The sequence below is a fragment of the Tachypleus tridentatus genome, chromosome 4 (assembly GCF_004210375.1).
Source record: "Tachypleus tridentatus isolate NWPU-2018 chromosome 4, ASM421037v1, whole genome shotgun sequence".
In the NCBI taxonomy this organism is placed as follows: domain Eukaryota; kingdom Metazoa; phylum Arthropoda; class Merostomata; order Xiphosura; family Limulidae; genus Tachypleus; species Tachypleus tridentatus.
In genome coordinates, this window is record NC_134828.1 from 69510331 (window position 1) to 69538178 (window position 27848).

Below are 27848 nucleotides of genomic sequence, written 5' to 3' on the forward strand. Positions count from 1 at the left end.
ATAGTTACACTTCTATACAATATTTATTACCAAAAAAACCAGTAAAATTAAATACCCAGAAATCAATTATTCTTGCAATTCGATTTGGCAAAGTCGTTAAATTAATTAAATAATTTCTAAATCAAAGCTGTAAAATTTACATAATTCGAATTTACCCGAATCTATTCAAACTTCCATAAAATCCTAAAGCTTATTTTGCAGTTTTAGCTTAGAATATGGGTTTAGAACTAACATTTCTCTATGATATTTTATCTTTCTATTCACAACATTTAAAAATGTTTTTTTCAGCAAATGCAAAAATATCCATGAGTTGCAAATCCAGCGTCCAAGTTTCATTTATTTGATCTGGGACTTTCTTTCAGAGCAATTAAGCTTTTTTTGTCTACTAGAAGTCATCCCTGCGTGACAGAAATTTTGCCTTTGTATAGTACTAAGCTTGCTTATCTAATACAAGTCATCCCTGCGTGACAGAAATCTTGCCCCTGTATAGTGCTAAACTTGCTTATCTAATACAAGTCATCCCTGAGTGACAGAAATCTTGCCCCTGTATAGTGCTAAGCTTGCTTATCTAATACAAGTCATCCCTGAGTGACAGAAATCTTGCCTCTGTATAGTGCTAAGCTTGCTTATCTAATACAAGTCATCCCTGCGTGACAGAAATCTTGCCTCTGTATAGTGCTAAGCTTGCTTATCTAATACAAGTCATCCCTGAGTGACAGAAATCTTGCCTCTGTATAGTGCTAAGCTTGCTTATCTAATACAAGTCATCCCTGAGTGACAGAAATCTTGCCTCTGTATAGTGCTAAGCTTGCGTATCTAATACAAGTCATCCCTGCGTGACAGAAATCTTGCCTCTGTATAGTGCTAAGCTTGCTTATCTAATACAAGTCATCCCTGAGTGACAGAAATCTTGCCTCTGTATAGTGCTAAGCTTGCTTATCTAATACAAGTCATCCCTGAGTGACAGAAATCTTGCCTCTGTATAGTGCTAAGCTTGCTTATCTAATACAAGTCATCCCTGAGTGACAGAAATCTTGCCTCTGTATAGTGCTAAGCTTGCTTATCTGATACAAGTCATCCCTGAGTGACAGATATCTTGCCTCTTTATAGTGCTAAGCTTGCTTATCTAATACAAGTTATCCCTGAGTGACAGAAATCTTGCCTCTGTATAGTGCTAAGCTTGCTTATCTAATACAAGTCATCCCTGCGTGACAGAAATCTTGCCTCTGTATGGTACTAAGCTTGCTTATCTAATACAAATTATCCCTGAGTGACAGAAATCTTGCCCCTGTATAGTGCTAAGCTTGCTTATCTAATACAAGTCATCCCTGAGTGACAGAAAGCTTGCCCCTGTATAGTGCTAAGTTTGTCATCCCTTCATTAAATCCTCTCCTAGCCACTAAGCTTCCTTAGCTACTAACAAGTCATTCCCTCTGTATACCGCTGAGCTTATTTATCTACTAAAACTCACTACTTAAAATTCTATTAAGCTTATGTATCCACAATAGCGCACCCCTACATGAAACAAATCTTTGCTTCTTATCAGTTTGATACACTTCTTGTACTTAGCAATGTAGTGTCTTCAGTCGATAGTTCAATTTCAGAATGTTTGTAAAACAAACTCTGTTCGAAATTTCTATTTCCTTATACAAACACTTCAAATTAGTTGTACTACAATGTTTGCTGCCCACATCTCAACAGATAAAATAAGGTTTCAACAAGCAAGTTTTCGTAAACATAATTCTCATGTACAAATATTATACGAAAAACTTTTATGATACAATTTGCCGACTTCCGTAGTAAATTCAACATTCTGTTTAATACCGTTTATAAGATTACATGTTTTACAGAATTCCTGTTACATCATTTTCAAAATTGTCTTGAGTTTAAACTTTTGATAATAAAATAATAACTTCACTATACTGCGAAATTGTTAGTATCACCTTTCGTTAGTTGTTCGTTATATAACATCTCATTGTCCAATGTACCATATCCACTGACGATTGGTTCTTGCATTCGCTACTATTGATATTTGATTATTCATTACATCAGTTTATTCAAAAAATTGTCTGTATATTCAAATATACTTTCGATCTTCCAACTAGTTCTTAAGATCTTACTCTATTTCAGGTTGAGTTACCTTTGGTGATCGTTAACTTCGTTTTGCAGGCTACTTAAAACAAACTCTTGCATTTCTCCATTTTTCACTCTTGCATGGTTTTAGTTTCAATGAAATATTTATGTTTTACAGTTTCGTCCTTCCCGGTGGCTCAATGATAAAATTGAAAGTTTATAATACAGGATTCGATTCCTGTAATGGATAAGATACCTTGTATAGCTTTGAGCTTAACAACAAATAGATGACATATTTTTACAATTTATTGAACTGATATATTATTGTTACCATAAAAGAATAATTTTTATTGACATTTTTGTTTCCACGTTTCTAGGTTTTCTTCTCTACGTTTTCTCTTTCATTGATGAACAGTAACATGTGACAGAAGAAATTTATCTTCATGTCAAACTAATCAAGTTACAGTGTTGAGGTCGAGAAAGTGTTTTTTATTAGTGCTATTGCTGGTCGCTAGTCGTTGTTGGAAGGATCCCAGTGAGATATTTTTTTCTTATTTTGATGTCACACTTATTTGTAGAATTAGTGACGGAAGTCCTGTATAAATCTCAGGTCTGGCGACTAATGTGTTTGTTAATCCTTTTGTAGCTTTCTATCGATTATTACTATTGGATATGCAATACACTGGGACAGTGACGTAGTGGGAAACTTTGCGGATTTTCAAAACAAATAACTACTGTTTGTATGTAACTTGTAAATAGCAACCTATTCCACCTATCTTGGAACGTTCTATGGACTTTGATAGCCAAAGACTGCTGTATTTATTTTTGTAATTAATGACCTATTCCACCTTTTCTTTTTTTTTTAGAGGGAGGGGACTCTTTGGACTTCCAGAGCCAACGTTATTGTGCGTTTTGTAGGAAATAGCCTATTTTGTCTTTCTTTACAGTGAGTTCATTAAATCTTTTGAGTGTAATAATAATATTTTTGAATAATTATATCATTTTTAAATTTGTAAAGATTATTTTACAATGTTAGCTTAATCTATGAATTTTGTACTGTGGCTGAAAATACAGTTAACGATGTGGATACCAAAGTGAATTAAGTATACTTAAATGAGTAATTTTTACAATAAAAAGTGAATATCCAATCAAATGGCTTTAAAGACTTGTACAAAAGGACGTGGCTCCGTCTATTCGCACTGCTAGATAGATATTCGTGTTTAAATTGTGTCTTCAGCACTATTGTCATGAAACTACTGGCTTGTTAAATGATGGCCATTTGATTTATTTCCACAACTGTTTCTAAGAAATAAATCGTCATGACTTTAAGATTTATTTTGCCAAATTCGTCATCTAAAAAATGCAGCCTCGTTATTCTCAGTGTATTTCCTGCATTGCATTACACTAAAATAATCACTCGCTGTCATTAACAACAGAAAATCACAAAATATATCTAACCAAATTAAGCACATTTTAAACAGACACATGATAATAATTGTGTCTAATGTAACTCAAACACGTCACACATGTTTATAAAAACAGGCACAATGCTGCAATGTACACGTGAACTGTAAAACAGAGCAATTTTTTTCTGTTTGCTCATTGATCGAGTTAAGCTTACGCTCACAAGACAATATACAGTTTTATTTTGTTTGTTTAAATGTAAAAGTTATATTTATACGTGTGTAGTCATGTTTTACAGCTTTGTTTAGATTTATAAACTGCAATGATACTTATATGCACACGCATTTATAAATGCGTATAGATTTACATGATAAAGGATATTGTACAATTACAAAGATCTAACAATACCGTTTTAAAAATTCAAATATTCATACTAGATTATCGAAATTTAATGTATTGATAAGAGTGATTAACTTGAGAAAAGTTGAAAAATATTGGGTCGTAAATTGTACTTATGTTCCTGTTTATTTTCAAACACTCGGTTACAATCAGATAGATATTTATACTGATTAATAAAACTTCCATTCTTTCGTTCACCTCACATCACTATTTAATACATATCCATGTAATTAGGTGTAGCCAATAGCATTTTACATGTGTATATTGCTAACCGAGTGAACGTCTGTCTCCAGTTTAAAAAGCTGTGCACGCAGACAGAGCTCAACATTCACTTATGAAATGACAAGCATGGATAATGTTGATCACACATTTTATTTCACAACCAGGATATTCTACACTAAATTGTTAGGAACTAATCATGCTATCATTCACATTTCAAAATGTGACGTAACTTATATAATTAAAAATATAGATTTACGTATGTTATTTTTGAGCGGCTCCTAGCATCACTGAAATGTTCAACAATTACTTTTTGTGGTGGACAGTATAAGTAGCTCAGAGCTCAGACTCTGAGTGAAACCAACAGTAAAACATAATTAACCATTTTAATGTCCGTGAAATAATTTAAATTCATAGATTAACGTAAACCTTTCCCGTCACTGGAAATGGGTACGTTTGTTTCTAAAATATCAATTTGACATTCACATTTCAAATATATTTATCCTTTGATCACTAATATTGGTAAATTATGTTCTTCTAGTTTTGATCTTGGTCTGATGTTATTAATATGGGTAGATGTCGGTCCAGCATCTTATAACAAGTAATTACATATTAATGTTTCTGTACACTTTATAAATATATATTACTAAAACAAGCAATGAGAACACACAAACTGTATGGGCAAAATATGCCTGTTACATAACTTGGTAAAGGAAAAATCATAATTTTTCTTGTCTTTATACTTACGTCAAAGCTACTAAGACTATCTTTTTCCCGTCAAAATATTTTGAGCTACTGAAGTAAAAGAAGGCAGCCAAGCAACAATATCCTACCTCCTGCTATCCACGCTAATTAACTGCCACTCTTATAATGCACCCACAGCTGAAAGTGCTGGGAATGTGGTCTTGTTAAATAGAAGCATACTATGTATTTTCTACCTTCCTCTTCTAAAACAGGAATTTTCAAATTTTGTTATTTGGTGCTGTTCTCACATCACTTTATTCAAGAATATCGTTAAATTCCTTTTCCTTTAGTTCTCCATTGTATGATTGTAATCACTTAGAATATCACCTTTTACCTTCCCGTGGGAAAAAAACAGTTGTAAGTTCACCTATGTTATATTAATTTAGACTAGTGGCCTTTTCCAATAGCGATAAGGCGACTTCTTCAAGTAACAACTTCTTTTGTATTTCTTTAGTGAATGATCAGTCACGTGCGTAGAACTACTTGTTGTGAAAAAGTCTAATGTTAACTACTAAAATAATTAACTTTAAAATAAATTTGTCCAAAACATGATTTAAGTTTGTCAGTCTCGAATGAGGCTTCGAGAGAACAGTCTGGAATCCGATCTTAAGAAAAATAGTTTGTAATTTGACGTCACCAAGATAGTACTAACCCTCCGTTTTCACTCTGTTTGTCTGAAAGATTGTTCACTTGAGCTGTACACTTCTGTTTAGTCTCAATCACGATTTCACTAATCAGTTAACATAGAATTATTTTGTAGTAAATATCCTGTCGAACTTCCCGTTATTAGTGGAACTGCCTTGTTACTCTGAGTGAAATCAGTCTTTAATGAAAATATCACTTTACTATAAGAATTCGAGGCTGCCTTGCGAATTCTGACATTCAGAGTTCTACCACAAGGTCAACCCGCGCTATGTTGTTTAATACACTATAGAATTGGAATTCATTACAGCGAAAATTTAAAAACAAACAACAAATATTCACACTAAAAATCATGAACGCTATAACTATATTACGAACTCCAGCAGTCGGAGAACAAAGATGAAACTATATTACAAACTCCAGCAGTCGGAGAACGAGGATGTATTCAGTGTGTTATAAAAATTGTCTAAATTAAAGCAGCGCTATGAAATTAAAAGCTACATAAAACCTAACATCAAAATTTAGTAATAACCAGATGTTAAATATTAGGAGAACATCAACTAGTAACTGCTTTATACCTAAACTGAATTTAATTAGAAGCTCAAAAACATACCAAAGGAACTGATGGCTAAACTGAGATGTCATACTTCCTTTTAAGTTAATAATAACATAAGCTCATATATGATATGCAAACATACTGACAGATACGTGTGCAAAGACCAATGGTAATTCATTGTTTGTTTCGCTTGTTTTGAATTTCGCGCAAAGTTATACGAGGGGTATCTGCGCTAGCCCTCCCTAATTTAGCAGTGTAAGACTAGCGGGAAAGCAGCTTATCATCACCACCCACCGCCAACTCTTGGGCTACTCTTTTACCAACGAATAGTGAGATTGACCGTCATATTACAATGCCCCCACAGCTGAAAGGACGAGCATGTTTGGTGTGAGGGGGACTCGAACTTGCGACCCTCGGATTACAAGTCCAGTGCCTTAACCACTTGGTCATACCGAACCGATAATTAATTACTAACACTGTTTAAACTTAAACTTGTGTAAGGTCTGAGAACGTTATTAATCCAAACAAGTATACTGCTCAATACAGTTTACCACTTGCAAAAAAAAAAAGAGAGGAAAATGTTATAAAAATAACAAACTAACAACAGGAATTAGAAATTGTTTCATATAATTTTCTGTACGTTGAGAAACACCAATATATGATGTTGCTGTGAGTTTCTGTTTATTTTTCGTTGTTTTGGGACGAAGAATTTTATCTTCTTACGTCTAATATCGTAAAATAGGTAGTTAAGCACTAAAAGTACAAACACTTAATTTAACCAGATCACATCTGACATTAAACGTTGTACTTTACTTAGAAAGAATTACGCCATCTCGCTTTTAAACGATCTCGTACATTTCCATCAACCATAAGGACATTCTTAAAAGAAATCCAATAACGAGCATAAACGCCGAAATAATCATTGACAAAACGTTCCTGAACAGATGTATAAGTGGATCAAGTAACTTAATTACTCTAATGTAAGCAAAGCGTTACACTAATTACTAGTAATTCAAACTGGTATTAAGTTATAAAGTACAAGTTAATCAGAGTAGAATCGTATGTAACTATTGCAGTTTAATATGAATACATATAGAGAGAAACTAAACAAATAACCTTGATCAGTAAAACATTTGTTAAGCGTGAATTTAGCACTAAAATTGTTTTTAAACACATGTGGGTTTGATTTTGAATTTCGCGCAAAGCTACTCGAGGGCGACATGCGCTAGCCGTCCCCTAATTTAGCAGTGTAAGAGAGAGGGAAGGCAGTTAGTCATCATCACCTACCGCCAATTCTTGGGCTACTCTTTTATCAAAGAATAGTGGAATTGACTGTTACTTTATAACGCTCTCACTGTTGAAAGGGTGAGCATGTTTGGTGTGACAGGAATTCGAACCCGCGTAACACATGTAGGACTATAATAATTAAGATGCGAAATATCGGACTTTCAATCAATACCTAAAACAATATAAAACAGAATATATAATATCTTACGAAGACAAAACATTGACTTCACAGAAAGTTAGAAGACAAAAAATTGATTGCACAAAAAGTTAGAAGACAAAAATTAACTTCACAGAAAGTTAAAAAACAAAAAATAAAGCTGTGAATTACCGCTAGAGATTTAAAGAAATTATATATTCTAAACTAACGATTCCTAGTAACAGAATCTATAGCTTCCTTCTGTCAACTAGTTATATAAATTACCATTAATGGGACAAAAGTTTATAAATGATTTGTTCTTGATCAAAGCTAAAATTAGATATACTTTAAAAGTGTCATTTATTCATTAAATGCAACGTTCTGAGCTGCATTCCATATTTTTCAACCACTGTAATCCATGCACTTTCATGTGGCATGGTAGATTTAGTCATTGGCATATACAGTCACAAAAGTCCAAAAGGTGCTCGATGGGATTTAGATCAAGAATTTTTGTTGGCCAAACATTATTTTTTCACAGGATAATCCATCACAGGGCCTAAACTATGACACAGGGTTCCAGGACAAACTGCAGTGAAATTGAGTCAGCAATGTAATAACACTTCTATATACATTGTATAATAAACGCTCACTTTCACCCATAATAATGCCTCCTCTCGCCCACCACCATTCGTCATATTCAATCTTGTTTCATTGAATATATCCAAACTCACTCATTATACAGACATGTAAAGTTGTCTGACCTTTGAGTACATTCGCTCAATGTTATTGCCAGTTCTGATGAACTCGACAAGAGTCCAGTTATGCGATAAATGAAGTGGCTTATGCATGTTTTTTCTACTTTAAGCTGGACTTATTAAGCCTATTCCATATTTTTGATTACTATTCTTTCCAGTTGCTCTTTTAAATTTCATGTTGAATCCAAGGAAAAGGGAGTAACTTTTACTATATGACTTATCTTTTTCTTATTTATCCAAGCTCTCTAATATACAGAATTGTTGACTGCCAGTCTTCTTCTTCAGAACAAATTGTTGTTTGGTCTTTTTGTCTTTTTCGTGTGTTTTCTCCAGGTTCCAACGTACAACACAAACAGTTGGTCCTTCTACCAAACGTCTCAGCCAGCCACACAATTACAAGGGAAAACAATAACTAAACTTGAAACAATCATCAAAATGAAAAATCGACAAATGATCATTCTGATGATGAAACAGAGGTACAATCTTCCCATGTCACTAAAACAGTCATAAATTCTTAAAACATATATTTAAAACTAATGTTATATCGATCGTTTTCAGACGAATTCAAGTTCATTTATTCCAAACCGTATTACATATTTGAATCTTTGGTTTTTATTGGAATATATTTAATTAGGGAAATGATATTTGGGACAGGACACTCTTTATATATATATTACACTTGTTAGTTTCTGTCATGTCAGATCTTTTTTTTTATAAACATACGATATAGTTAACTTTTGTCCTTAGTCTTTAAGTTAAAATATTTTTCCGTCTTAATACTTCTTTTGTAAGATACAAAAATTAAAAAAGGAAAAATTCTTGAAAATAGTTTATTGAAATTCGCGCAAAACTACACAAGGGCTATCTGCGGTATCTGTCCTTAGTTTAGAAGTGATAGACTAGAAGTAATAAGTTAGTAAACACCACCCAGCGACAACTTTTGGACTACTCTTTACCAAAATATAGTAGAACTTACTGTCATATTATAACGCTTTTACTAATAAAATAACGAGCATCTTCAGCGACGGGTTTCGCTCCCGCGATCTGTAAGTAGCTAATCAAACGCCTTAACCACTAAGTCTTTCTTTTTTCTTCATCAAACCGCAAAATTAACTATCACCCTTCTACTTATGCAATTTTCTACTGACGTATCATACAGAAAAGTAAACTATTATTTATACCTCTGGCGAGAGGTTTAGTAGTAGTTGTCATTTCTGTACCTTTGTCTCATTTCATTTATCTCCATGCCCATATTGTTTTCCTTTTATATAAGAGAAGTTCATGCAGATACACATTAATAGTTGATATCTTCTAGAACGAGGAAAATATTAAATCCGAGAATAATTATCGCAGGTGTCTGGATGGTAACAGCTTAAACATAAGATGGCATTAATTTTTAAATGTGTGTGTATATATATATATAAAAACACAGTAATAATATCTAAGCTTTAAGCAAAAACTAAAACGGCATTTCGACTGACAGGAGTTATTAAGTGTAAACGTGTTATTCACCTATATTATCCTGCCCTTTCCTACCAATCATGCAAGTTTCTGAGCACTTCCTCCCAGGTTTCCTGTGTTTCGATCGCGAAATATTTTCTCATTTTCTTGAATGGTGAGGGGCGACTTGGCAGGCAATAAATATGGTCTATGCACGTTTATCTTTTAGCTTAAGGTAATGAAGAACGTCGCGGTTCCTCCAGAGAGATGCCCCGGGTGCAGTATTTCTAACAATGAAATGCCAGTCACCAGCATAGACTTTTAGATTAATTTACTGTAACATGAAAATTTTTCGGCGTCGAATGCGTTAGAAAAATATGGAGGAAAAAAATCCAGTAGGTGATGCCTTATCGACCAGACAGTAAGATTATATAAAGGGCGCGGCAGCCCTTTACAATAAAACCAAAGACGTAAATGCCACCTACACACTGTTATTTTCAGCGTTAGTATTAGGGACTTTTTAAACTGAAATGTTATACATTGAAATAAAAAATATAATATTATACACGAAGGGCAACTATTTATACGAACTTTTTCTTTGTATAATAAACTATTTGGTTTATACAAGTGATATAATGTATTTCAATGGAATACAACATGTCGTATTCTGTAATGCTTCAATAAACAAATCAACAGCTTCACACTTTAATTGTCGTATTCTGTAATGTTTCATTAAATAAGTCAACAGCTTCACAAATTAAGTGTCATATTGTGTAATGAATCAATAAATAAGCCAACAGCATCGCACTTTAAGTGTTATATTCTGTAATGCTTCAATAAACAAGTCAACAGCTTCACACTTTAAATGTCGTATTCTGTAATGCTTCAATAAGCTTAATTTTCGGATTCGTCCCGTTCAGGTTGTTCCTGAAACGAGATTACTTTCAGAACAGAATAAAATTTACATATGTTTAAATGTATATAAAGAGTTTCTATATACCAACCTAAAACCACTATTTTACATGATTTCAAAACCAGATGATATGTCTTAGTGAATTCTTTAACGACTTGTATGTGTCGTGGAGCTTTAAATGTCGCTAAACAACAAATTTGAGTTTTGACAGTTCTCACTACAGGAATGGCCATGTGTTGTATTGTAGTTGGTAAAATAAATCCGTGTTTCAAATTTCTTGTTAACCAAAAGAATCATTAAAAAAAATCTTTACTTTGACATGATTGCCAAGTTTAAGTATGTTTTTTTTTTTTGTCAATCATAGGTCATGAGAAGACGGTCAGAGAAAACTTCTTTGAAGATACAGTATTTTAGTTGTCTTGTTTGTGGTTTTGAATTTCGCGCAAGACAACACGAGGGCTATCTGCACTAGCCGTCCCTAATTTAGCAGTGAAATGCAAAGTACATCACCACCCACCGCCGACTCTTGGGCTACTTTTTACTAACCATCCCTTTATAACGTCCCCACAGTTGAAAGTCAATCACCCTAACCAACTGGCCCTCTTCTTTATTATACTTTGGTTATTGCCAAATATTAAGAAAAACATGTTTTTATTCAACAATATAAAAACAAAAAACAAAATGAAAACGTTTTCAAATACCATAATCTTTGTTATGGTTAGCAGCAAAAACGATACCCAAGCTTAATTGTAGTTCCATTCTTTTGTATAACAAGATACTGGTTACTTTTATCCTTTGTTTCGGCTGATAACTTGCTGAAGTCTTCAGAGAAATTCTGAGAAAAACGACTTTTACGTTGATGGTGACCAAGGTTCAATGCTGGGTCTCCTTCACGAAAGTCTAATGTGTTATTCACTGGACTTGCAGCTGAACAGTAATATGAAACTATTCAGTAAATAGTATATAGTTGGAAACACAACAACAAAGTAATAATTAGACTTTTGTGATCATACAGGTTCTAAGCATGGCAACATTCCATATCTACTATATATGTAGCAGACATAATTTGCATGATCACCAGATAAACGTATAACAATGTGAGTTAATATTTTATTAACAAAATTACAGCAACAATGTTGTTTATTTTGCATCAAAAGGCTTACAGTAAATTGTACTGTTTATAAATCGGTAAATTTTACTTGTTTTTAAGCTTAATTTCAAGATTAACATTTTCTAAAATATTACAGTTTACTTCAAAAAACCAATAATTTAAACAGTTCTCTTCTGCAATGCTTAATAAAAACTTTTAAAAAGTTGAAAGATAGAAATATTGTTCTCCTTATTCATTTGTGCCAAAAAAGATAAGAAATTAATTAATGTAAGAAAAAAAAATAGAAAATTCTAGAAAGCGAAGAACAAAACTATATGTTGAAAGTGCGTAAAGAAGAGCATATTAAGTTTTGATAAAGATTGTCGACTGAAGAAAAAATATAATAGAATCAAATATAGCATCTAGATTTGTCTTAGGTTTTTCCATTGTCAGTAGTCCCATTCTGCTTTAATATGGGTGCCAACGAAAAGATTTATCAACCTTCAACCAAAGATGAAATCTTTCTTTCATTATTTGACTGTCAGGTGTTAGCCTTCCAACGTGCAAAAGGAAATTACTTTGAAGCGTACGTTTGTTTCATCTTGTTGTTTTGCCATTTTTCTAACCTTCTGTGTGATTAATAATACTCTAGGGTCGTTGTCTGCATTGTTTCTGCCACTGAACATCATCAACGTGAAAATATTTCTTTTCCATAGTTAAAAGAGAAAACAAGAAAATACTATCTACACTGTGAGCTGCATAATAAAAAATAAACTGTATATGTTTGTAAAATTTACTTTTTTGAAACCTTCGGTAATATATATGTTTGTTTTTTTCTAATTTCGCGCAAAGTTACACGAGGGCTATCAGCGCTAGCCGTCCCTAATTTAGCAGTGTAAGACTAGAGGGAAACCAACTCTTGGACTACTATTTTACCAATAAATAGTGGGATTGACCATCACATTATGACACATCCCTGACTAAAAGGGCGAGCATGTTTGGTGCGACGGGGATTCGAACCCGCGACCTTCAGATTACGAATCGAACGCTTTAACCCACCTGGCCATGACGGAGCAACATATAAGAATCATAAGCAATCGATATATATATATATATATTCAAAATCTTAAAAATGTTGTTTCATTTCATAACAAAATAACCATGAAAAGAGTGTAAAATAACTTTGTTCAAATAGAATGTTAAGATACTTATGACAAATGAAAGAATACAAACGTTTTACGTTAATCAGTCTTACAAAATCAATCGTACAGTATTGCACTCATGAAGCCAATCATAGATTCACAGTGGTGGCGAAATTTATTTCGGAACTTTACTATAATCAGCAAAATGCGTTTATTGGTAAGAAGAACAAACATAAAACACGAGCCAAATACGTAACAAAATATGTTAAAACAACCAGTGATACTATTACCGAAGTAACAAAGTATCTCTTATTAAATGACGTTTCCTCCTGTGAATTATTTGCTTCCTGTCCGCTCCAGATCGGAAATTTATTCTATATATTTTGACAAATAGATTCGATATATGATAAGACGTTGAATACCCTTCACACTTTCGATTGTGAAGAAATTATAAGTTTCAGAGTCAAATCAGCTAAAAAGTAATTCTGTTAACGGCGAGCGATGCTGACTGATTACCTTTTCTTGATCAGCTTATTAAGTTAGTGTTAACTATGCCTGAAACTTTGGGTTTCTGACTCGGCCGTTAAAGTCGTGCATCGCATAAGATGCTTTCAGATTAAAATTACCAAACGGCAAATTGATAATTAACTCATTTTGTTCTTTTAATTTAAACAAGTTGAGAATTTTTAAATTCTTTTTATTGCTGTTCGATTCTCCGCTCTTATTCTGTATGTCACATCGTGCTCTTAGTAAAATATTTCGATTCCAAACTATGACTGATTTACTGACTGTTTGTAATTAAGCATAAAGATACACAAAAGACTAACTGTGCTCTGCCCACCACGGGAATCGAAACCCGATTAGTAGCGTTGTAAGTTTGCAGACATTCCGCTGTGCCACTGGGTGGGGGCTCATATTATGTTTGTAGCTGCTGAATATTTTATGTAAACTACTAAGGTTCCAATATAATTGGTTACATAACTCATAATTAATATGATAGAAAATGCCTAAATAAAACGTTTGTCCATTTGTTTTCTAGATACTTCATATGTAGAAAATAAAACCTAAATTAGTTTATAAAAACCATAGTTGAAATAAATCTCGAATTCCTAAAATACCCCAAACTGTTAGCTATTATCGATTTAACGTGGATCATCAAGAGAAAATATCACGCATTAAGCGTATTAATCGACATTAGCATTCATAAGTCCATACATTTAAAGGTAATTCTGTATCTATATTTGCTGACCGAAACTCATATTCATTAACCAGTAACTCTATTAAAACCATAAACACAAACAAACACATTTTAGAATAACTCAGTTATTTGCATGTGCCAAATAGATTGTTATGATGTGCCAACTGATTGTTTGAGTTTCTTATACACATAATGATGTCATGTTATGTTCAGTCTGCAACAAAAAAAAGGTGTAACATAAGTAATTGTCTAGCACAAGCCTCTCTTCAAAGACCAATTCTTTGGATAGTTGTTGTTTTGTAACATAAGTAATTGTCTAGCACAAGCCTCTTTTCAAAGACCAATTCTTTGGATAGTTGTTGTTTTGTAACATAAGTAAATGTCTATCAAAAGCCTCTCTTCAAAGACCAATTCTTTGCATGGTTGTTGTTTTGTAACATAAGTAATTGTCTAGCACAAGCCTCTTTTCAAAGACCAATTCTTTGAATAGTTGTTGTTTTGTAACATAAGTAATTGTCTATCAAAAGCCTCTTTTCAAAGACCAGTTCTTTGGATGGTTGTTGTTTTGAGAGCCTGCAAAAATCTCTTACTACTAACCAGCAGTGATTGATGAGGCAAAAGGTGATTGCACAGTCTTGTGAAGTGCAACAGACATCAAAGCATGTCCCAACACAGCGATTCTTTCAAATGATGGATAGGATTCCTACTATGTGAAACAGCGAAAGAAACTGTGTTGTGACAGCTAACAACAAGTCCCAAACACGCTAATCTAAGGAACTGAACATGATTGGTGCTTAGAGTACAAACTCTAAAACGTCTTGTAACAGCAAACAGCCAGTCCTAAACCAACTTATTTCAGGAAAGCCAAGCTTAAAAGTGCTTAAACTGTGATCATTGAAACATAGAAAAACTGTCAAATGACAGCTAGCAATCAGTCCCAAAAGTACCCACCTATACAAGGAAAACCCAGCCTATTAGTGCTTAGAGTGTAAGCTCTAAAACATCGTACGAACTGTTATCTCACAGCTAACAATCAGTTCTAAACCCACCCACCTACATAAGAAAAGCCAAGTTTATTGGTACTTAGAATGTAAGCTCTAAAACACCAGAAGAACTGTTATGTGACAGCTAACAATCAGTTTTAAACACACTGACCCACTTATCTAAGAAAACTAGATTTTGTTTGTGTTTAGAGTACAAATGTAGACAGTGATGAGAAGAAGCGTGGATTTGACCTTAATATTTGCACATCACCTTTCTTTTATAAGAGTACGTTGAGAATCACGTGACCCTGCTCGTGTATTATACCACAGAGCGTGCTGCTAAAGGTGATAATAGTGAGAAGAATGGTTGGATCTTATGGTTGGTAAATGTTCTTTTAAGATGTTAATTCAACACTTCACTCACTATGTTTGTTTCAAATAGTATGACAAAAGTTTCAGTTATCTTCCTTGACCACCCCATTCAGTGAATCTCAGTCATACTGAGCATGTTAGGGATGACTAATATTCCATTCCTCGTCACATATCTCTGCCGACTTTTGCGGCAATGTTCCTTCATTACCAATTTTCATAAAGAACCATTTTAGAAAATATAATATTTCATTTCATATGAAGTGCTAACTCTCGCAGGATAAAAACAAAATTTCTATTTGAAAAGTTTAAAAATAGTGGAAATGCCCAGAATGTATTATTTCAACCATAACAACACCTTATTCGCATAGGGCATAAACTGCTACGTCAGAGAGCCTTAATGTTCAGCTTTCATCGTTTATAATTTTGAGCTAATGACCAAAAACATTATAAACAAAATTCTTAAGAGAATCAGATTATTACTTCAATTCAACATATGAAATACTTATAACTCATATTTGCCAATAATTTTTGAATCATTGTTATGTTTTACAAATAGATGGAATAGTCTTAAGAAAAACAAACAGACATTTTGAAAAAAATTACAATATTTTATAAAACATTTAGGTAACGACACTAAACCTGGAGACTATTAATGATGTTTCTAACACTATAAATTAGCTCTGCGGACTTACAACGCTATAATCCGGGTTTCGATACCCGTGGTGTGCAGAACACAGATAGCCCATTGTGTGACTTTGTGCTTAATTACAAAAAGTAAATACAAATTGGAAATAATTTTAGTATCACACATTTAAAATACGTTTCTGAAAGTTATCAAATAATTTCCGACTATTACATAGACTAAAAAAGTGTTGCTTAGAAATATATATATGCATATATATCGAAACATAAAGAAAATAAGAAACATAGAAACTAAACAAGTAAAAACTAAAAATGTTAATTTGCCTAGAAATCAAAATATCAAAACGACACAATTTATTATACAGAATACATGTGGGAAAATAGAGCAGAATTAACACTACACGCATCAGCCTCTATACTCAAATTATAATAATGTTATTAAATATTTTCAGAATGAATTAAATAAATCTGTGCTTTTTAACCTATATAAAAAAAATGTGTATGTGTTTTGTTATAGCAAAGCCACACTAGGCTGTCTGCTGAGTTCACCGAGAGGAATCAAACCCCCGATTTTAGCGTTGTAAATCCGTAGACTTACCATTGTACTAGCGAGGGATATTTAAGAGGAGAACAACAAAACTACTGTTGTGTTTTATGTTTACATAAAATGTACATACTTATCACTCTTGTTCATAATTAAAAATACTTTACTGCATTCTTAACATAATTCACCTCAATAACAGGTCTGCAAAACTTCATTCAGATGATTTCTCTACATTTGGTTATACAGCCAAATAAACTTTTTCAGAAAATGTTTACATTTTTGAAAACTTCCAATCTTTGTCCGCAATAAGAGAAACTTTTTTCGAGTTACTTGCTTTCATCAGTATGAATATGAAAAGAACGATTGAATGTGTACGCTTTGCAAAGTTTCATTGTGAAAAATATAAAACTGCTTTAAAATGGCTTCAAAACAACCTGCATTTTCTCATTATTCGCCATTAACAGAGATGCCAACCATTACGATTTGAGCGTAATCATTACGATTTTGGTGTATACATTACGACTATACGCTCATACAGCAAATATTACGACTTGTTGCAACTCCTAAATTATTATATATTATATAGGCATATATAATAAAATTATAAATTGTTCCCCCGGGGCTTGAAAGGGGTGAAAAGAAAATTTCTAGTGAGACACAAATAAATTTTGATAATAAATAAAAGGCATAGTACAAATGGCTACTTGAGATAATCATGTTTGTGCTTGAAATAATAAAAAAATATTTGTATCTCCGACGTCTACCAATAGTTTGAGTGCGGTGCTTCTCCATACCGGGTACGTGGGGGAATCCATAGTTACGTCATCAAAGCTTGTCAGTCAATCAGCGCTCGCGTAGATGGGTATTTCTTGTTTTTAAAGCGGAATAGAAACACCAATGCGATTGTTCACAAGATAGAAAAAAGGAGGCCTCGTTCACCAGATTGTCTTGCTTCTGGCAAATCTAAAAGGACTAAAACTGTGAATCAAAAATTTAGGAAAGAGTATAGTGCAAAATATCCGGTCATTGCATCAAAAGTCAGTGACAGTCATATGTTTTGTACAGTTTGTCACATCGATTTTTCTGTGGCACATGACGGGATAAACGATTGTTCCAGACATACAAAATCGGCATCTCACCAACAAAAGGCTGAGGCGAAGACAAAAACGATGCAGATAACGACATTTATGAGTAAGAATTCAGAATATGAAAAAGAATTTCAAAAGAATTTTTTTAAAATTTATTTATTAAACAAACAAAACAAGTCATAAATGAGCATTCTATAGCAATAATAAATAATAATAGTTATAATAATAATATAATAATAAACAGCTTAGAGACATTGGTCAGGCCTAGTAGCCGAAAATGATAAATGGCTCTGTCTACGATCATTACGCTCAGTCATTTGAAATAGTTGGCATCTCTGCATAAAGGGAAAAAGCTAAAAATCGTAAAGCCGCCAAATACAGTGGCGAACGTTGAACTGTGTACTTACAAATGAATATTTAGAGACCACAAGCCATTCGTATTTTGCGTTTCACACCTTTCACAGTACATATTAATCTAAGCATTAGCAGCATTACGTAATAAATGCAACCTGCTAAAAAAGCAGTTACCTACTTCTTTACAGTCGTAAACAAATAATCATACTTTAAAACGTGCTACATCAATAGTGAATGAATAAAACAATGATTAATAAAACTTAAAAAAATAATACCTCCTCCCCTTTCATCCAATTCATTTCTAATAACTTAACCTAAAACAAGAGTGACTTCTGTTGTGTCACTGTTACTTCCACTTCTTTCTCACTAGTTGTCATTCTTAAAGGCAACAAACTTTCCAATCCCTTCGTAATGATGAGAAACCCACTTGAAATAAAAATATATTCTTGAGAAAGCTGGTATGGATATAAGCACTTTAATTAAAGTACAAAACAACGTGTGGCCTGGCATGGCCAGGTGGGTTAAGGCGTTCGACTCGTAATCTGAGGGTCGCGGGTTTGAATACTCGTCACACCAAACATGTTCGCCCTTTCAGCCGTGGGGCGTTATACTTGTGACGGTAAATCCCACTATTCGTTGATAAAAGAGTAGCCCAAGATTTGGCGGGGGGTGGTGGTGACTAGCTGCCTTCCCTCTAGTCTTACACTGCTAAATTAGGGACGGCTAGCGCAGATAGCCCTCGAGTAGCTTTGCGCGAAATTCAAAAACAAACAAACAGAACGTTTTTACCTTCTAAGATGACCTACGTAGGTCGAAACTTTGTTCTTTACTTTATTTTAATTAAAGTGCTAATACCCATACCAGCCGTCTCAAGAATATATTTTTCAATCCCTTGTAATTTAATTTATAATATAATATTAGTGATATACTGATTTCCACATTAGCTTCCTGTTTGAGTTTATACCATTTAAAGATATTGTTGAATAGTAATTATTACAATGTATAATAGATTGACGTGACACAAAAAATAGATGAAATCCATCAAAAAATGCTTGAGCGAAGAAAAAAGACCAACATTTTCTTTTACCTAAAAGAGAAGGTGATATATCACACAACACTTAACGAACTTGGTATTTACACACATAGAATACTTTTATCCATGAAGTTAATTAGCTTCAGCTTAGTTCTCAATTCACCAAAACACATCTCAATGTAACTCAATAATGTTCCTTAGGTGAATTAAGAACCACAATGAATGAAAATTCAGCCTTACATCATACAAGAAATGATGCAATGCGGATAGCTTCAAGTTGCTTTATTTTTCTATGTTCATGAGATATCATCTACAGCCTGAGCTAAAGCAGAATTTTGAGGTGTTTTTTTTTTTATCGTTGAAATGTTTTTGGATGACTTATTTGTTGTAATTGCATTTGATAATCGTGTATTACTTTCAGCTTTACAAAGATGGCTTTCGACATACATTTTGGATATTTCTTTTTAGAATAAATTTACAAAAACATTTCAGATAATTAAAGTTTGTCATAATATTATGAATAAGAAAAAATTCATTTATTTTTTTTCTACCGAAGATTTCGCTTTAATAATGGGATCATAAACTGGTTATCATAAATAATTACTCCGGAGACAAAAATAATTAAATGGTAAAGCTCAGTAAAAAATTACTATTTGTTTATACTTCATGCTAATTTTCCTAGTAAACATCTTCAGAGATTAAATCATGTTCAGTATTACACGTTTCACAGTATTTTAGTGAGAAAACGTTTTGATTAACCGATTTTATAAAATAATTTATACCTATAACACTGAATTATTCGATGTATTTCAACATAGTATTTAGTTCTGTTTTTTTGCTGTGATAAACTCATCGCATACTTAGTTTGTTAGAACTGAAATTATTTTTGCTATCTTTCAGTCAACAGCTAAAAATGTCGAGGAAATAAATTTCAGTTCTCAGGATGGTTATTACAATGACTCAAAATATCTACACAAATTGTAAACTAAGCAAGGCATTTACTATTTAATATTCTGCATTCCTGTTATGAACATATATCTCTTACTTATTCGGCTAAGCCTATATGCAATATTCATAAACTGCTCTGCAAAAGTCAGAAGGGTTTAGTGTTTGATATCGTTAATGATGCACATTTAGAAAAGATTATCTTATTGTAATAATAAAATTATTCATCTTAATTTAAGCTGACAACACAGTAATTGTAGTTGAAATGGGTGTTAAAACTACACGAAACTTTGTTTTATGTAAGTACGCTTTTCAATAAAAGTTTATTTAAAGAAATGAAAACTGTAAAATCAATGTGTAATTTGGATGATAGGAAAATGGTTATTTCTACCGATGGCAATACTTATATATGGCAATATTTTCTCTAAAATGACATATGAATAAGGTCCTAAATTAGTTAATTCTATACACGACGAACATTTCCTATTTCAGCAATCAGTAAAAAGTAACTAAACTAACTCGCGACTAGCATTGCAGGTTTTTTTACATAATGTTATTCAAGCAGTGACGATTTATATCATATAATTTAAATTGTAGGGGGATCTAATATATACGATTTAATGTTTTGATATAATTTTATACATTGTTATTTTAGTTTGTAAAATCCTACCAACTTTCACGCCTTCCTTTTAGAATTATGTATACAGTTAAACGCTAAGAGGATTATCTTTCATAGGATGTGCTTGCATCCAGTAAAACTTATAAGTTATGACAGTCAGTGGAATGACACATAACTAAATGTAAATTACGTGTGCAGAATAATAATAGCGGGCTGAATTATTGGAGACTGTCTTAGTTTTGCATTAATCATGTTTAGCATATATATCAATTAATTTAGTAAATGAGCTTTGCGAATTTCTTTGTTGTTTACTATAAAATCAACCTACCACTATGACCATTACTACGTATGTCTTACTTCAAATACAGTTTGCTTCAACTGTTATTTTTTACATATGGCTTTTATAAATGAACGTGTATATCAACATACATACACTTTTGTTCTTGATCAAAGCTTCAGTGGGCTATCTGTTGTGTCCACCGCGGGGAATCGAGCCCCGTATTTTAGTGTTGTAAATCTGTAAACTTAACCGCAGTCCCATCTGTGATCAATAAATTTAGTCTAAGCAACGAAACAATTACTGACATTATGTTACCTTCATACAACTAGTTGGATAGAACGCTATAAGAAAATAAAAGAAGGAAATAAGAAATACTGTATTATCAAACTTCATTCACAAATACGTTTGTACTGGGAAGAAAAAACATTAGAACTTCAAACTGTGTCACATTTGAGTATAAATTAATGTGATATCCAACTATTTCATGGTTAAATCATACATTTGTTGAATATTTTTGTTTTAATCGTAATTTGTTATCCACTTAAACAACCTTTCGTCGCAAACAATAGATTGGATTCAGCGTGAAAAGACTTTAAAATGTGTTTGAATTGTCTTGTTTGACTACAACCAATTTGTGTCATTGGAAGAACGAACATTTGGTTTAACAGCTGATAGAAGAAGAAAGTGGTGACAGTTGTGACATTAGAATTTATTTAAAAACTGCTCATCTGGATTGAATATACCAGTTCATTTTACGGAAAGTTAATGAAATTATTGTAGTGCTCTTCTAAACAATGATGGATAAAGAAAACGGAGTAGGATTTTTCAATGTCACTTTCACATTTGGAAGAACCTTTGTTTATCAATGTTCAAATCGAGGTTTGTTTGTTTGTTTTTGAATTTCGCGCAGAGCTACACAAGGTCTATCTGTGCTAGTCGTTCCTAAGTTAGCAGTGTAAGACTAGTCATCACCATCCACCGCCAACTCTTGGGCTACTCTTTTACCAACGAATAGTGAAATAGACCGTACAATTATAACGCCCCCACGGCTGAAAGGGTGAGCATGTTTGGTGTTACGAGGAATCAAACCCGCGACCCTAAGATTACGAGTCGAACGCCTTAACCCACCTAGCCATGCCGGGCCTTAAATTGAGGTTTATAGAACAAGCTTGATCAGAAAAAGGTTAGATTCCTAAAAAAAAGCTATTTAACCTTTCTAAAAGAATTGCAGAGGCTTCCCTTTGATCCAAGAATATTCACCATAATAATAAAGCACCTCCAGCGCTTACACTGTTGAAAAAATATAAGTAGGAGCAATTGTTTATGAAAGTTTTTACATATTTTATCCCCTTATAAGAAAAGGAAAGAAGTAAAAACGATTCCACAGATTAGTTTATATATTTAAATACATTCGTTTCATCAGTTTATGCTCTAAGCATCATTAGAAGGACATTTGATAAAAGAAATGTATGAGCTGTATTTTTACTGACTTAAGACGTGTCCTTCACTTGGTACAGCTTAAGACAGTTAAATGTCCGACTTTTGACTGAATCAGTAAAATGGGTCGCAACTTATTATCCGTTACGTTCCATACGTTTTCCAGCCATCTTTTGTTTTAATCAGTTGCTATAAGTTTTAATTCACAGTTTTCCTAATACAAAACATTATCCGAGTTTCTTGACACTCTTTATAGACTTTGATAACAAACAGATTTAATGAGTCTGTCACAGGAATTATATTTAACAGTTACACTCTTACTAAACGAGCATCTACTAGCATGCTCCTGCTTAAGTCTTACACGTCCTTGCTGTTTTTAGTTGTTATGCAAACTAAATGTAATATGGCTATATTTCTGTACTCGTAAAATTCAATCTGTTTTAGTGTTAGAAATATACCAGTATTTCTTTCCCTATTACTTTATACAGGTAAATATTACACTTTTCAAACATTTTTCATAAGTACATGCGTTCAAGAGTGCTTACAGAGCTTACATTAAATTGATTATAAAATGCAGTGTTCAGAATATATCGTTGTACAGGGTGTTCGGAAAGTCACTGTGCACCTATATATTTATGAACAGGCATGCTTCAATATAGAATACAAGAGGTAAATATGAATGACAATTATAAACAATGTTGAAAGTGACCCCCGTTAGCATCAATACAGGCCTGGATCCTTCTTATTTTGTTTCTAAACACCGCTATCAGTTGCTGGCTTGAAATAGACTGAATAAAATATGATTACAAAACTACACAGTGACTTTCCGAACTTCCTGTTGAAAAACATAATTAATTTGTTTCTTGTTAAGTGCAAAATTACACAATGGGTTATCTGTACTGTGCTTACTATGAGTATAGAAATACAGGATCTAGTTTTGTAAGATTTCATACTTGCTGCGAATCACTGGGGTGCTCAGTACACTACATAATCATGCATAATCTCGATAGCAGGGTTAACTCTTAGTGACGTGGACTTCTGTGAGAGAGATAAGCTGTTACACTGTACACAATAATTACACTTGCTCAGTCTTAAAACAGATTCTCATCTGATCAACACATCTCTCGAGATACCTGAGTATTGCTGTATTGTGAATCCGAACGCGCATCTTACTGTCCGTGTTTGAATAACTACAAATTACGTCACTCTTTATTTTTACGTTGTGTTCGATCTTTTTTTTAAACCCACTTTAGTCCATGATACATTTGCTGCCTGTCTTATTACTTACAGTTACTTTTCTTACCTGAAAGATAAATCGGTGCTCCTTAAAATACCCTACTGACAGGTGCTTAGCACATAATCAGTCTTTTTTGAATATGGAGTAGCCCGGATGTTTATCGGAAGAAAGCATGTAGGGGGTCCTAATGAATGTTGTTTATTCTCAGGACCATCAATTTCATGACTTGCATTTAATTTAAATACTGAATGAAATGTTAACAGTCGAAATGTAGTGTTAATTACTATAAGTAAGCTAACTACTTAGATCAAAACTTAAAATTAATTCTATAAATAATATAGCTAATCTGACACACCTGTCCAGCTAGGAATATAGCATCCAATAAAATATTTATAATAATTAGAATTACATTATGTTAGGTACCCCTGCTATTATCGATACTTCAACCAACGTAGGAAGCGTATGTTAGCTCTAAATTCATATACTAAGCTAAAAATGCAAAGTAATAAGCATAAATGCAAGAGTAAAACACACAAATATCTTACATAACGAGACAGTAGAAAATAATATACATTTGTCACATATTATATAGCCAACAATGTTAATGAGGCCTAATTTAATTAACCCTGCTACTGCGGTTGACATCATATGATGGCAGTATAGGTGAGTACGGTTGGCATCGTATGATGCAAATATTTTACGCGCAACATTGTGAATATCTCGCCACAAAAATTCGCGAATTTTTGCAAATGGGGTGATAGGCAGATTTGCAAAAAAACATAAATGAAGGGTTAAAGAAAATATGGAATATAACACTAATTATAAATATAGCTATTTCTCTGCTTCATCTACTGCCACTTAGAACACCACACTAAAGAAGTCAGATCAGCTTATATTAATAATTTTTGTTTGTAGCTAAGCGCAAAGCTACACCATGGGTTTTATATGCTGTGTCCATCATGAGTATCAAAAAACTGGATTTCAAACTCTAAGTCCACAAACTCATATAGAATATTAATAATAATAATGCTAATGTTGTTATCGAAAACATTCATGTTTCTTTTATCGTATACAAAGTATTTGATTTCATTAAATATGCATGGTTAGGTACAGAAATCGTTTATACTTCCTACGTGATTCAATGATTCACAAGCTAGTTTTCAGTTTTAAACGTTGCACTGTAAAATTGTTTATTTTTTATACACGAAGACAAACGTTTTTGTCTTAATTTAAAAGATTTAAATGATTGGAATTTTAATATTATGCATATTTTCTCTTTGTATTGAAGAATGAAAATTGTAAAATCCAAAACTAGCGCCACCAAAAAAAGAAACAAAATACAGTGTCTGAGTTACACAGTTACTTTATAATTATTACTTTTGGTCTTTATAAGTGAACAACAGCATTTCATTATATATATAAAGTACTGGATATATAAATATATATATGAAATGTACAGATGATGTTGAGTCAGGAATCAATAAAAATGAATGATTTCAAACAAATGGTAAAATTATTAGTACAGCACATTATTACACAAAGTACAAAACTGAGTTTTGTATTAGGTCACAAACTTAAGCAATTTCTTTTCGTCTTACTTTGAACATTATTAGTATAACCTCTCGGTTCCCACCCTTTTATGACCTTCCATCAAATGATTGAACAACCACTAATAAAATTCAGCTTTCAACACAGCTATAGGAAAATTTAACTACCACTGGATAGAAAAGATTAAACCAACTCACATCAACGTAGAATGAATAAAGTGCTATAAGAAGTAAGTTATAGTTTCGTTGGAAAGTGTCAAAACCTGGCTTGTACAGAAAAGAACACTGAATGAGATGGGAAATTTGGAAAGCTCAAGAACAAACTACAGTTTCCTAAGACATTTTTATCGCTTCAGAATTTGTTTCTATGTTGTTTTGTAGATTTATGAAAGCTACAGAAATTTTCTTCTATGATAAGTGAAAAGGATTTACCGTGATACGTCTGTTTTAATACCTACGTTTGTTTCAGTTTTATGCATGTGATATATATTATTGCATGTGTATTGCGCAATTCCCGCCCGTTCTCTAAATTTGTAGAGGATTCTCGAGAGTAAGAATCAACAAGTGTCTTCGGACACTGCTGAACATTCGAGAATCTCGCCTTAAACTATATAAACCGTCGCGCCAAGAGTCAAATTTCATATTATTGGTCAGCTGCAGTCGATATACTATAAGTCTTGAAAGCTATAATTGTGATTAACGCTTATTAATCGGAAAGCAACAGAATTTGACCATGAACGTTTACTGCTTTCGAACGTTACAAACCATTCAACTTCAGTAAATTAAATTCGAACACTAGCATTTCTAATCTTCGTACTTTAACCTATGGGTGCAATTACCCTATACAGTCAGTCCCGTAGCAGGGATAGTTGTTAAATGGCCGACACGCCACACTCGCCTCAGATCGATTCTAGATCGATCCCTGTTCCACATGACCCTACAATAAAGACTTTGTCGGTAAGCAGTCAGCTTTATAAGACGTACGTAGCATAATAAATTGAAGACTCGTCTAGGATAAATTATAATACGTAACATAACACATCACGTAAGCCTTATTAGGTTTAGAGAGTACAGTAAGCGACTTAAATCCTTATTTACTGAATATTATTGTTACCTCTTGCTAGTTGAAAGCTTAAGTCATAAATTACGAGGTTCCAATTTGTGCAATACCACAAAACAAACTCTGAACTTTAAGTTGTGGGTACAATAACAGTATACAACTAACAGTCAGTCCTGTAGCAGGGATACTTGGTGAATGCCACGCACGCCACACGTAAACACTATATCCTGGATTGGTATGTCGTATTCGAACACATTCTCCCTCACTGATGTATAGTTTTCTAATTGTTATAATTATCTTTCTTACCACATTTTTATCTATTTTTGTGCGCAAACGCCTTCTCACTTCTAGCTACAGATAGCGAAAGGTGGTAAAGCTGTGAGCGTTGTGGGTTTTAGTACCTATATCTGCTCCTTTGATTTTTGTTTTTTTTGTTTTTTTCTTAACCATGTGAAGCCGGCAAAATTAGGTTAAGCCAGATAGATGGTGTACCCCAATGCAATTTGAGTCTTACTTCTGCCTATACCTATAAAAACCAGGGCATATTAATAATGGCCCACTCTTTAATTTGTGCCCCGATATATGTTTTGTAACTGCACTTTTACTTTTTCAGGTATATATTTTTAATTTATTTATTTACTTTTTTCTTTTCTACAAAATATAACGTAAATATAACGGGATGTATTTAGCTGAACATTTTAAGGATCCCGACCTGAAAATGCTGAGTAAAACAATTTTTTTCATTTACAAAATTAAAAACGCATCGCGTCATTGACCTTTTATTTAAATAATTATTGTAAGTTCGTTAATGCTGCAATTAATAAAAAAAACAAAGCCAATTTTGCTCATTATCATCTTCATTAGAGATACAAAAGTGTTGTTCCAAAGTGTGTAAATTTTTACCAGTTCTTACCAATCAGTTGTATTTTTGGACTTGCAATGGATTTATTGTTATACATTTATTTTAATATCTATGTTTCTTTCAGTTTGATTCACGTAACGTATACTATTAAAGATGTATTGCACAAATCCCACCTGTTCACTAAATTTTTAGAAGATTCTCTAGCGTAAAAATCAACGTGATTGCCAGTATTGTTGCCAATTGAACTTTCTAGAACCTTGCCTAAAGGCTTATAAATCGACGCGCCAAGAGACAATAAATAATATTATTGGTCAGCTACAGCAGTATACTCTAAGCCTAGGAAGCTATAATTATGATTCACGTTTATTAATCGGAAAACTACAGAATTTGACCAGGAACGTTTATAAATTTCAAACATTACAAACCTTTCAACTTCAGAGAATTAACTTCGGACATTAGTATTTCTATGAGAACATTAGATATCTATCTTCCTCTATGAAAAGTAAGCTTGCAAAAGGCGTTAGGCCAAACATGAATAGAGCTAGCTAGCATTCCCGTATATGGAAGTATATCTGTTTATCAAGATAAAAGTAATTTACGCCGCCTGGACCGTCGATAAAATATTAAGTTCAAAACCAGATAGAAGACTGAACATTGCTTGTGAGATTGTAAATTTTTTGTATATAAATAATTATTTATAATAACTGTTATTATAAATTGTAATTTTGTGTATATTAAAAACGAAAATTGCTTTCATCAATCTTGTTGGCAAATACCATAAGTTTCATACATGTCGACATTCAATTAACTTCTAAATTCAAATTTCCGGTTAGTTGAAATTATAATA

At 32.9% G+C, this 27848-nt stretch overlaps 1 long non-coding RNA gene across 1 annotated transcript; it reads right to left on the reverse strand.

Annotated features, from left to right (window-relative positions):
* Positions 1–4137: 4137 nt before the first annotated feature.
* LOC143249381 (uncharacterized) lies at positions 4138–27558 on the reverse strand. Its single transcript, XR_013027749.1, has 2 exons — positions 27427–27558; positions 4138–11495 (listed from the first exon to the last, which is right to left on the reverse strand). It is a non-coding gene; the product is annotated as an uncharacterized LOC143249381 (long non-coding RNA).
* Positions 27559–27848: the final 290 nt, after the last annotated feature.